The sequence below is a fragment of the Desmodus rotundus genome, chromosome 9 (assembly GCF_022682495.2).
Source record: "Desmodus rotundus isolate HL8 chromosome 9, HLdesRot8A.1, whole genome shotgun sequence".
In the NCBI taxonomy this organism is placed as follows: Eukaryota; Metazoa; Chordata; class Mammalia; order Chiroptera; family Phyllostomidae; genus Desmodus; species Desmodus rotundus.
Window position 1 is genome coordinate 75,752,721 of NC_071395.1, and position 13,429 is coordinate 75,766,149.

General features: G+C 46.9%; 1 pseudogene; it reads right to left on the reverse strand.

The window, feature by feature from the left end:
* Positions 1-2,401: 2,401 nt before the first annotated feature.
* Positions 2,402-6,122, reverse strand: LOC112308706 (peptidyl-prolyl cis-trans isomerase D-like; annotated as a pseudogene).
* Positions 6,123-13,429: the final 7,307 nt, after the last annotated feature.

Genomic DNA, 13,429 nt, shown 5'->3' on the forward strand with positions numbered 1-13,429 from the left:
CACCGGGGTGGAGAGGACTCGAGTGGCTGTGGCGGGACTGAGACTGGCGGAGTGTGGGACAAATGGCGCAGGCAGTCTGAGCACTAGCAGACCCTGCAGCCCCACATTTGCACAGATAAACCCAGAGGGCCGGACTCAGAGTGGCGGAGAGTGGGGCAGGCAGAGCGGCGGGTAGCACCCTGCGGCACCACATTCGCCCACAGATAAACCGGACGAACAGCGGGCAGCAAAGCAGACCGAGCAACCCAGGGATCCAGCTCAGGGAAATAAAGCCTCAAACCTCTGATTGAAAGCGCCCCTGGGGGTTGGGGCGGCAGCAGGAGAGACTCCCAGCCTCACAGGAGAGGTCGTTGGAGAGACCCACAGGGGCCTAGAGTGTGCACAGGCCCATTTACTCGGGAACCAGCACCAGAGTGGCCCAGTTTGATTGTGGTTATCGGAGTGAAAGATTGAAATCCGGAGGAGAGTGAGGCGGGTGCCATTGCTCCCACTCAGCCCCTCCCCCACGTACAGCGTCACAGCGCAGCGACCAGCGTTACCCCGCCCTGGTGAACACCTAAGGCTCCGCCCCTTAAAGTAACAGACACGCCAAGACAAACAAACAGACAAAAAAATGGCCCAATGACAGAACACTTCAAAGCTCCAGAAAAAATACAACTAAGCGACGAAGAGATAGCCAACCTATCGGATGCACAGTTCAAAGCACTGGTTATCAATATGCTCACAGATTTGGTTGAATCTGTTCGAAAAACAGATGAAAAAATGAAGCCTATGCTAAGAGAAACAAAGGAAAATGTACAGGGAACCAATAGTGATGAGAAGGAAACTGGGACTCAAATCAATGGTATGGACCAGAAGGAAGAAACAAACATTCAACCAGAAAAGAATGAAGAAACAAGAACTTGGAAAAATGAGGAGAGGCTTAGGAACCTCCAGGACACCTTGAAACGTTCCAACATCCGAATTATAGGGGTGCCAGAAGGAGAAGAGGAAGAACAAAAAATTGAAAACTTATTTGAACAAATAATGGAGAACTTCCCTGATCTGGCAAAGGAAATAGACTTCCGGGAAGTTCAGGAAGCTCAGAGAGTCCCAAAGAAGCTGGACCCAAGGAGGAACACACCAAGGCACATCATAATTACATTACCCAAGATTAAACGCAAGGACCTACATCCAAGATTACTGTATCCAGCAAAGCTATCATTTAGAATGGAAGGGAAGATAAAGTGCTTCTCAGATAAGGTCAAGTTAAAGAAGCTCATCATCACCAAGCCCTTATTATATGAAATGTTAAAGGGAGTTACCTAAGAAAAAGAAGATCAAAAATAGGAACAGTAAAATGACAGCAAACTCACAGTTATTAACGACCACACATAAAACAAAAACGAGAGCAAACTAGGCAAACAACTAGAACATGAGGGTTGGAATAAGTAGCATAGATGATAGGTGGAAAATAGACAGGGGGAGGGTAAAAATAGTGTAGGAAATGTAGAAGCCAAAGAACTTATAAGTATGACCCATGGACATGAACTATGGGGGGGGAATGTGGGAGGGAGGGGGGTGGGCAGGATGGAGTGGAGTGGGGGGGGGAATGGGACAACTGTAATAGCATAATCAATAAATATATTTAAAAAATAAATAAATAAATAAAAGACAAAAAAAAATTTTTTTCAACTTGCCCAACCACGGGAGCACAGTCCCAGCCTTATGCAGATATCTCCCCTTAGAGCACAGGGAGATCTCTCGTGTCCTCTGACACCCACATGCTCATGTTTCTGAGCACGTGCCTGCTCTCAGAAGCCTGCTGAACTAAGCCGTTTACAGAAGACGCTCTGGCTGAGGTCGCCCCTTACCTGATGTGCTGCCAGGCAAACTCCCTGCTTTAGTACCAACCCACAGTCCCTCTGGACACAGCCCCTGTGTTCTAGGCAAAAACAGCAAAAAGATTCCTTTCCTTTGCTCTGGGTAGACTTTTATCCCTTGGGCTCCAAAGCAATACTGCCTCTCTTGATTCTCCTGCATTACTTTTCTCTGAACAATGCCAGACCGCTTCTTGGGAAGCCCATTCTTTTACTTCTGTGGCTTCTCACCTCCCATCTCTTTTTCATGCAACCACTCCATCCCTCTCTCTAAACAAAACTCTCGAACATATCAACACACACTCATGAACAAGGGTGGTGGTGGAGCCAGGAGAAGAAGAGGAGGTAATTGTGAGACTCAATCTCTACACGCCTTGTGAAAATGCAGGGACTAGAAAGTGAATAGTAACTGATGAGACGGTTAGTCACTGGGCTGTGGCACTTTCAAAGAAGAGAGCAATCTTTTACAGATCCAGCAGAGCCAGCACTTGGCCTAGACTTTGACAGGTAGAGATGAATCGATTTGTTGTTCATTCAATCCTTCAATCGATGAATGACTGAATGTCCATTAGGGGCCTCAAACTGTATTACAAACACGAATAAGGAGCTCACAGTTTACTGAAGGAAGTAGACAAAATTATAATAAATGTAAATGAACCTAACTTATCAGTTAAAAGGCCATGTTTACCAGCAGAAAAGGAACAGACTCATAGATACAGAGAACATTTTGACTGTTGCCACATGGGAGGGGTGTTTGGGGGGTGGGTGAAAGAGGCAAAGGGATTAAGAGTACAAACTGGTTGTTACAGAGTACTCGTGGGGGTGTAAAGTACTGCACAGTGACTATAGTCGATGATATTCCAGTAACTGGATACGGTGCCCGCTGGGTGCAAGATTTGTCGGACGATCACTTAGTGAGTCAGGTAGTGTCTGAGCACTGGGGTGTTCATTCAAAACTAATATAATCTGTATGTCAGCTGTGATTGAAAAATAAAAATGATTTTAAATGGAAATAAATAAATAAATACCCCCCAAAAATAAATCCTGCTTTGCTATTCCGGAAAAAAAAAAAAAGAGTTCACCATCTATGTTTTCTTCTAGGAGTTTTATGGCTTTAGGTCTTACATTTAAGTCTTTAACCCATATAAGTTTATTTTTGTATTGGTGTAAGAAAGTGGTCCAGATTCATTTTTTTTGCATGTCTCTATCTATCCAGTTTGCCCAACACCATCTATTGAAGGGACTGTCATTCCCCATTGCATATTCTTGCCTCCTTTATCATAGATTAATTGGAGGTCTCAAAATGTTTCTTTGGTTTTTGTTTGCTTGTTTCTTTAATTTTGTAACACTTTTATTAAGAGTGAACCACATCAGTATTCCTAAATTGTAAACAATGGGGAACTGAAGTATCAAAGGGAACACATTAAGAATCATTCACAACAGACAAAACCCCTTAAATTTTCTTATTGCCTTTAGACTTCATTGCATAATATTTAAGGAAAACTGAATTCCTTATTAAGCAACCATTTTTGCACACACTGCTTTCTCTTTATCTTTCTGTAGGTTTTTTTTAATTAATTTATTTACTTAATTGTAACTGCAGACAGTTACAATTGTCTGCATTTTCTCCCCATCCCTCCACCCCACCCCAGCCAGTCCCACCTCCCTCCCCCACCTCTACCCTCCCCCTTGATTTTGTCCTTGTGTCCTTTATAGTAGCTCTTATACACTCCTCTCCCCACTATCCCCTCCACACTCCCCTCTGGCTATTGTTACAACATAAACAAATCAACAAACAAATGTTGGAGAGGATGCGGAGAAAAGGGAACCCTAGTGCACTGTTGGTGGAAATGCAGACTGGTGAGGCCACTGTGGAAAACAGTATGGAATTTCCTCAGAAAACTAAAAATGCAACTGCCCTTTGACCCAGCAATTCCACTGCTGGGATTGTACCCTAAGAACCCTGAAACACCAATCTTTCTGTGGCTTTATCTTTTCTTTCACTTTCAGCAATTCTGCCTGAATAGCTTTATCTTCCCATCCTGTCTCCCGAGTTTTTTAAAGATCAGCCAATGCTTGATTGAATTCTTTTTTATTGATTTATTGGGGTAACACTGGTTGATAAATTATATAGGTTTCAGAAGTACAATCCTACAACACATCATCTGTGTACTGTATTGCATGTTCACCGCCCAAGTCAAGTCTCCTTCCTTGATCATCTTCTTTTCCTTTTGCCATCCTTGAGCTCAACAGTCCAGTGCTTTGGTATCTGATGGGTCTATTTCAAAAGCTTCCAAACAACTGTCCATCGATCCCTGCCAATTTGACACCTTCTATTTACACCCACCAATCAATATTCAGCGTGCAGCTTAAAGCTACAGGTTGCAACTTCAATTTATCTGCTTTCTCAATAACAGCCTTTGAACCTTCCGCACATCTTAAAACCTTTGTATATTTTTAATGGCCGTCTTCCAGTCCTGGGATTTGAAAAAAAAGGTATTTCCAATGTTTTTTAATCTTCTATTATTAATGACATTTCACCTACATCTTTGAGATCTACACCTGCATCCTCGGGGAACCCTGAGGGACTGTCACCAGACCACCTTTCGGGAGTGTTCCCCACTCGTCCCCTCTCTCAGTTCTCTGCATTCGGCACCCGTGCACAGTTTGGCAGGCTTTTCACCTTTCGCTTCTATATTCTCCAGAATTTTTGCCATACCCATTTCTTCAATTACGTAGCTAAATACGACACGTCTCCCAACCGAATGAGGAGTTGCAACCGCTGTGATAAAGAACTGAGAACCTTTTGTGCTGCAGCCTGCATTTGCCACGCTCGATAAACCCTCCTGGGCATGCGCACGATAGAAATTTTCATCTTCGAGTTTCTCACCATAAATTCTTCCTCCACCTGTCCCACTCTGATTTGAGAAGTCTCCACCCTGAATCACAGATTTCTTAATAATTCAGTGAAATGGGTATCCTTTGAAATGGAGAATGTGGACCAAAAACAGAGGGGAGGAGCCACATAATAACCCTGACAAGCTCTGGGGAGGCCCGCACGGTGACTTACAAACTCAGAGACCAGAAGTAACCACAGAGGATGATCTGAAATCAAAACTTTCTAACTAAAAGCAGGTCCTGGCAGGAAGTCAGGTCCAAGGCCGGTATCTTCCCTCACAAAGGTCAGTCTTTACCTTCACTGAGCTTCTCTATTGTCTTTGGAATGTCAAGGTAATTTCCTCCCCCACCCCCTACCCAGACCCTTCAGGGCACAAGGTCATCAGAGCAGAGACCACAAGTCCCCTAGCTGTTATCATGTTAATTGTGACTGTTAACATCCTACACGGGTAAGTGTAAAAGAAGTTTGTGTCCCCTGGCTGGTGTGGCTCAGTAGATTGAATGCCTGCCTGCAAACAACAGGTTCACCAGTTTGATTCCCAGTCAGGGCACATGCCTGGGTTGGGTGCCAGGTCCCCAGGACAGGGGCATATGAGAGGCAACCATACACTGATGTTTCTCTCCCTCTCTCCCTCCTTTCTCCTCTGTCTAAAAAGTAAAATTAATAAAATCTTTTTTTAAAAGCCATATATTTTTTAAGAATATGTATCTATTCACTTTACTTTTTATCCAATCCCATAAATTTCCCCCACTTTGCTTTCTCCCACCTCCCTAATCTATCACTAATGAATTTCATAGAACCCCCTTATACCTTCCTCTTTGGTTCTGATGTATAAAATAAGTGGTAAAACTGCCATTCTCCAGACCATTTTCTCAATCCATTGAGATTTTGCTTCCTGGCAATTGTCTTCAGTTTGGCTCAAATAAACTCATAAAAATTCTCTACAGCTCTTTTATCCACTCATCTACTGATAAGACAGTTGGACTGCTTCCAAATCTTGGTTATTGAAAATAAAACTGCAATAAACATAGGGATGCATATATTCTTGCAAATTATTGTTTTGGGTTTCTTTGGATAAATTCCCAGGAATGGAATTGCTGGGTCATAAGGCAGTTCCATTTTTAATTTTTAGAGGTAATTCCATATTGCTTCCCACAGTGGCTGCACCAGTCTGCATTCCCACTAACAGCACATGAGTAGTTCTCTTTTCTCTACATCCTCGCAGTACTTAATATTTATTGATTTATTGATGACAGCCATTCCTACAGGTGTGAGGTGATATCTCACTGTGGTGTGATACATTTACATCTTTGAATACTACTTGGCCATAAAAAAGAAGGAAATCTTACCCTTTGCAACTGCATGGATGGACAAGTGAAATAAGCAGTCAGAGAGCAAATACCATATGATACTCATAGAGAGATGGACTCACAGAGAACGAGCAGGCTGACAGCTGTCAGGGGAGTGAGTTGGGGGGCAGGGTTGAGGGGGTAGAGGGATTGGGCCAAAAAGAGACTTCTGCTACTCCTGGGATGTCCAGTATCAGGGTAGACACCTGATGGAAATACCTTTCTACAGTGAGCCCACTTCTGCTCCCAACAAAGGAATCCATCCAACCGCCGGATGTAACCGCCGGATGTGTGCGCAGCTGCAGGACCACCACTATGGGTATCACTGCCACAGAGGGGACTGGAAGGCCCTTAGGTAATGCGTTGAGAAAGAGCAAGCTAGGACTATTACTCTTTTTTTTTAATAGTTATTTTAAAGATTTTATTTTTTTTTTAGAGAGAGGGGAAGGGAGGGAGAAAGACAGGGAGAGTGTTGGCCTGTGAACCAAACATCAATGTGTGGTTGCCTCTCATGCACCCCCTACTGGAGACCTGGCCTGAAACCCAGGCATGTGCCCTGACTGGGAATCGAACCAGTGACTCTTTGGTTCACAGGCCAGCACTCAATCTGCTGAGCCACACCAGCCATGGCTAATTGTTTTATTTATTGATTTTAGAGGGTTGGGGGAAGGAAGAAGGACAGAGAAACATTAATGATGTACCCTGACCAGGGATCAAATCTGCAACCTTGGCCTATCGGGACCACACTCTAACCAACTGGGCTACCTGGCCAGGGTGGACTAGTGCTCATAATTCATCTGATATTAACAACACTAACCCAAAAACCTGGTCTCTGACACACACATTATCAGTAACAGTGGGCAGGGGTATACTGTTTCTGTCAATCAAACTACACAGGCAGCCCATCACACTGCTGACCCAAAGTGTCCTAAAAAAACGACCATAGAGCCGTGAGTGACTAAGTTCAGATTGGGGCCAGATTCATACAGCTCTCGATGGTTATGGACATTCAAGCCTCCTGGGCAACCCTACATTGGGAATAGAAAAGTCACTCTAAACAGAACCAACCCAGTTGTACCAGAAATTTGGAAGGCATATCATTGGAACTATGTGGTCATTCTGTCACACTCAAGAATAGGAACTAGTTTGACACTGACTGGTGACACCACCCAGGTATATATGGGGTAGCCCCAAATGGGATCCAATGGGTATGTGTCCCAAATACTTGGCCTTGGCCCCGGCCGATGTGGTTCAGTTGTTTGGGCATCATCCTGCAGGGCAGAACATCACCGGTTCCATTCTCAGTCAGGGCACATGCCTGGGTTGTGGGTTCAGTCCCCAGTTGGAGTACATGTGAGAGGCAACCGATTGATGTTTCTCTCCCTCTCTTTCTCTCTCCCTTCTCCTCTCTCTAAAAGTAAATAAATAAAATCTTTTAAATACATATATTTGGCCTTGGATTCCACCTGGGTGGTTGGGCTGTTGCATCCTGGTTTCCCTGGGCACAAAGGAGAATCAGCCCCATGGTAACAGCACCTCCCAGCCTCCCTCTCCTCAAGGCCAGATGGACATGTGCTGCTTTCCACTGTTAGAGTCATTCAGCTGCCATCGTGTTCCTTCCACTGGCTTGGGGACATTCCAGCACACGCGGAAGTCCTTACTAAATTCACCCAGCAGGCCTTACAGGACAGCCCCCAAAGGCTGTCCTTAGTGAACACCAAAGTATCTCTCATGAAAGAAGCCGTCCTCCAAAACAGAAGGCCTGGGACATTGTTACTGCCTCACAAGGGGACACCTGTGTCATTACCCAGGATGCTCTGTGTTCATACCTGATAAGTCTGCAAATGAATTATCCCTATTAAATCACATAAAGACATAAGAGAGTACCCCACGTGATCTGACCCCCAAACTTCAGGACTTAATAAACCAATAGTTCAGATCATGATGTTCTTAATTGAAAACCTTACTACTTATGTTGGAAATCATTATTTTAATCTGTTTTTTTTTCTTGAATGTGCCTATACTGTTGCTGTGATATCTGCTTCCAAAGCAGACAGATCGCACCTCCACACTAGTAAAACCCCTTGCTGAGAGCTCAGCACATGTTACAAAAGAGGGGGGTGTGAGGTTATAAGAGCTGATCAGTGGGGTCAAGTGTTGGAGGGGGTCATCTAGGGGACATGACCTCCAGCTGACCCTAGAGCTGGATCTGGCCAATCCTCCTCAGCCCCTTCCTTGTCCTTGGACAGGGCGTTTTCCTGCCTTCCCCACACTAGAAGCCACCCCAAAGACCCAGCCTTCAGACTGTACTGTGTGGTTGAGACCATCTGGGCTGAATGCATGACTAAGCCCAGGCAAGGCCTCTAGAGTAACTTTTAAGATTCTGGCAGGTTGGTGTGGAAATCTACCCACCTTGTAAGTCCCCTTGCTTATTAAAACTGCCACCTACCAACCTGGAGAGGTTTGTTCTTCTTTATTCTCTCCTTAACCTCCATGTACTGGGAGCCAATTTCAGGTTTCACCCAGTGAATTCCTGAGGTTACTGACCAATGGGACTCAAGAAGAGGTTGCTGGCCCCTAGGTGCTGCTGGCTGTCGTACACTGCAGGAGCTGGACCCTGAAGAAGCTGCAGGAATCCGGGGCTGCCTGAGCTGCCTGTGCTACAAAAATTAGTGGAGCAAGCCCAGAACCAGAAAACAAACCTCTTCTACTGCAGCGTCTCTCTTGCACCCTCTACTGGCAAACCTTAACGTGGTGCCAGCTGACAACGGAAACGTTTAAAGGACCAGATCCATTCCCCAGTCTAGGCAGTGACAGAAAACTCGGTGTCTAGACCAGCTCAGCTGGTGGTGTTCACGGCCAGAATAAAGCTAAACAAAAAGTTATCACAAATCCGTAAGGAAAAGGAAAACCACCCAAAAGAAAGGAAAGAAATACAGAGAAAAGCAGAGAGGGGAGGCAAGATAGGCAAAAGGCCTGAGGACTTTTGCTGTCTTTCCAGGGGCTCAGCTGCATCCCTGTCCTTTGATTCTAGAAAACCCTCCTGTCTCTTTTTAATAAATACCTCCTTTTTCGTCAGCTCAAGCTGGCTTGAAGCCCTGAAGCAAGCCACCCTAATCAATACAAGTTGTCCATAAGTCATTGAATTAAAAATCTTAGCTAATTTTATCATTGTGGAGACCTTGTATTAGCTTACAATTATTTGTATCTGCTAGAATGTTAACCTTTCCAGTTTTTGGAAACTTTCTTCGTTAGTGGAAAATTCTACAATTAAAAAAGTTAAAAATCCTCTTCCATTTTACTCACTATTGCACTCTAATGGTGTAGCTGGATCTCATCTGGGCCTTGTTGTCTATTTTCCCGGGACTTGTCCTCCGATTCCTTATCAGTGATAAGTTCTTGCAAAACCTCCTAACGGACATTTTACAGCAAGGCTTTAAAGACTTCCTTGTTGGTCTTAGGTTTAAATTTTCTAATGTAATGTCTTTCAGGGGATTAGTAAAATTCATGTGATTCAATAATTTGAGCAAGTTTTCTACCCTCTTTCCCATAAATACCCATTTCCATAATAAAGTCTTGCTGTGTCTGTCTCATCCTTCATTTATATGTTTTCACGCAGAACCATTTATGCTGCAGCACTTTTTTATGAGATCTTTTCTGTGGGCTGTTTCATGTTATTATTCCACTTGATGGAGTCAATTCATCAACCACATTCTTTACCTGCAGCAGTTACGAGATTGTTTTGCCTTTAACATCATTAGCAACCGAGAACACTTCACTCCGGGGGCCTCTCCTCCGCGCCTCCCAGCAGCTCTGCTTTGTTCCTGGGCCGTGGGGAGGGTCCGCAATCTCACATCATGTCTTTCATCTGATCATTTTGTTTTGATTTGAAGAAAGAGGACCCAGCTGTATTTCGAGTTTTAATTTCAATTTCATTTCGATTCTCTCAGTATCTGATTTTCCTTTTCAGCAGACTCCTTCTGTGGCATGCACAATGCTCACCTTGTCTCCTGGTGCTCCGATCACAGAATGCCCTTGTGGTCCGCGCAGCCATAATCCTTTCTCATCTTAAACTACTCCTCACAGGCTTTGTGTTTGGTGCATATTTCTCTATTCTCTTCTCTCTGGCGATTCCCTTTCATTTTCCTGCAAGAGCCTGTGTCGCGCTGGGACAGACATTTCTCTCATATGTGTGATAATGATGGTGACAATCCCCTTAGGTGGGGGACTGGCATCTTCAACATCCCTCCCTACTCCCCCCGCTCCCCGGCCCCACTTTCTCACTGGGCGCAAGCGGACTGTAATAGGAGCGAGACTGCAGACTGGGTGACCCTGATGTTTCCAGCAGGTGTTATCTCTGTCTCAATAAAGGGAAACCGCACACCCCCTCTGGACCACTGCCCTTAGGTGTCGCAGCGACGTCTCAGAGCCCCTCTCTGGAGCACAACCTTGGCTCCCACAAGCAGTGTCCACCACGTGAACTCCATGAAGTGTGTGAGGGCAGGTGTGTGAACAGGCCGCAGCAGTAACCCACCAAACTCACGTTTCAAATTCAGGGACCCGGTGGAGTCCCAGGAGCCATCCAGGGCGCCCCGTCAGGCTTGCAGAGAGCCACCATTTCATCAGAACCAGCAATGAAACCAACACCCCCACCCCACTCGCCAGGCAGTAGACAAGGAAGGCTGGTTCCATGAAGGAGGGGAGGGCATTGGACACTCTCTCTACTCCTACACGGTTGTGGGTACAGATCCCCAGTGGGTCACGGTATGGCGATCGTCTTAACGCCAGCAAGGCCACCTGTGGTTGCTCGGGTCTAGAGGAGGGAGGAGGAGGACATGGGGTGAAGAGAAAACAATGCCAGGCCATGGCACAGAGCGGCAGACGTCGAGCCCCACTGGGGGACTGGGATAGGGAACATCCGAGAGTTGAGGGGATGGATACCAAGGAGGTAGCGGGGCTTGAAGTTTACACCTTTAACCAAAAGCTTCAAGGTAGATTCCTTAGAACAGGGGCTGAGGAACAGCAGAAGTGGGTCCAGCCTGAGCCCCATCTCTCATGGCAGGGGACTTGTGACAAGACAGCAGCCTTTGAATGTCCGCCAAGCAAAAGGAACCAACAGAGGGTTGGAATGAGACAGAGAGGCAGAGAGAACCAAGAGAAAGGGGGCTTCGGTCTCCCCTTGCACTAACGAGGGCCTCTCTGAAATTGAGGGAAATTCCAAACAACAAAATCGGGGCAGTTCATACGGTGACCGAGGGAAGGTGCCTCTCAGGTCTCCGACTGCAGGGGCCGTAGTGGTCCGATGGCCCCAGTTGCTGCCCTTAGAAATCGGTCACTGTTTGCACCCAAGCCAGGTTTCCCGTTGGCCGCTCTCACCAAGGGACTTAGGTGTGGCCGACAGAGCAATTTTAGGCTCATTCTTGTGATATGCAGGACTTCTCTGGTGGGCGGCTTCGGCAAGGGGACCCCCACCCCGCCCAGCAGCCCTGCTGGATTTTTCTTAGAACCGGACTGCTATCAAAGGGGCCTCCTTCCCACCGAGGTTCTCCCAGCAATCCGCCACCTGGGCAGACAGGCGTCACAGTCTGAGAGCCCGCCTGCCTTCTCCAGCTCCACCCCCACGTCCTCTCACAGGTCTCGCCTCCAATAAATTCCTTATTCCTGCTTTGGCATCTGCCTCTCAGAGTACCCCAGCTAACATGGTGGTCTTTCAGGGGCTGTCTCAAAATGAGAGACCTCTTCTGCCTCCCTCTTCCCCACCCCAGCCCTGGTGTGGAAGTGCAGAGGAGGAGGAGGGGCTTGGGCATGAGGGCCGCCAGCCACCTGTCAAAGAAAATCTGCACCAGGTGAGTCCAGCAGGCCAGGAAGACCTCACTGAACACCGTTGCGACAGGGGAGAGAGATTGGCCTCCACTCCAAACACAACAGGGACAAGTGGGGATCTCTAGCCACCAGGCAGGGTGAAGGATTGGATGGAAAATTACTTCAAGGAATTTGGTTAGGTATCAAGGGTGGAGGAAGAGCAACCTGACTGGGTATCAAAGGTGATAAGTGGGGAGGATTCTTGATAAACCAGTTTAATAGGATACTTTGCTAAAACTGGGCTGGGCAGGCCAAGGACAGGCCAAAGATGACACCTCATTGAAAAGAGGGCTCAGAGATTAGGTCAAGGAGGGGGTCCTCCCCACACACAAGGCACTGGGCCCAACGGGCTAACCTGCCCGGGGACGGTAGTGGGCGGTGCCAGAATTGAATGTGAACTGAAGGTAAAACAAAGGGGACTGAGTCTGCACCAAAATGACACTGTCCTAGTAACTGATAGCTACTGTGAAGGTAGAGCACTGCGCTGCGGTGCTGTTACTGGCAGCTACCCAGACCGGACCGGCGGCAGGCTCTGGGCAAGTGAGATGGAGGGAAGACTGAGCGGGGCCTGAGCCACTCTCAGGAAAGCCTTTCCCCGGGTGGTAGGCAGAATAATGGTCCCAAGATGTCTGCTGACTGCTGCCCGCTGCCGGACACTGAGGTGGGGGGAACAGGTTCCCGGAGTCTGAAGGCGTCCCTAACTTGACAGAGCACCCCATCTAGTGGGGGACATCTGAACGCAGATCTAAGCTGAAAGGTGAGCTTGCTGAGAATCTGAAGGTTTAGAGGGACTGGAACTGGCCCAGCTGACAGGTCATCCACACCTCCTACAGCACTTTCCCACGCAGGTGGGAAACATCCGACCTCCACAAAGGCTCCAAGGAATCAGGGATCCCCCAGCTTCTGGGAGGAAGGCTAGAACCCAGGAAGCAGACAACCCCTGAGGTGAAGATGGGCATGGGTGGGTGTTTGTGTAAAAGATGCAGCTTCACTTGCAGCCATGAGGACTCAACAGAGGGAACCGAAACCTCCGAGAGACAGGAAGTCTGACACCCGGGGCTCGGGTGCAGGGCCACACAGCGGCGTGGGTGTGAGGAAGGCAGCCGCCCGGGACACCACAGACGCAGCTCCAGCACTGTGGCTCCAAGCTGGGCAGGGAAACCGAAGGACTGGAACGCACTCTCCCTGGTCCATCCTGTGCACCTGGGGCCCCACAGTCCAAACTGCATCTTCTTGCTGAGGTCAGCATGTCCACCTGAACCTGCATCCAATTTAGATTCCAAACAAACTTGATTCTGACTCTTTAAATGAAAGAGAGACAATAACGCACACTTGGATGACTGAGATAATACAGTCACTTCTGCGGAAATACTTGTTTTGAAAATGGTAATTTGGTCCAACACAATTGATATATTAGAAGAAAATATGAGTAGAATATAAATTGCACATTTGAGTGTGCA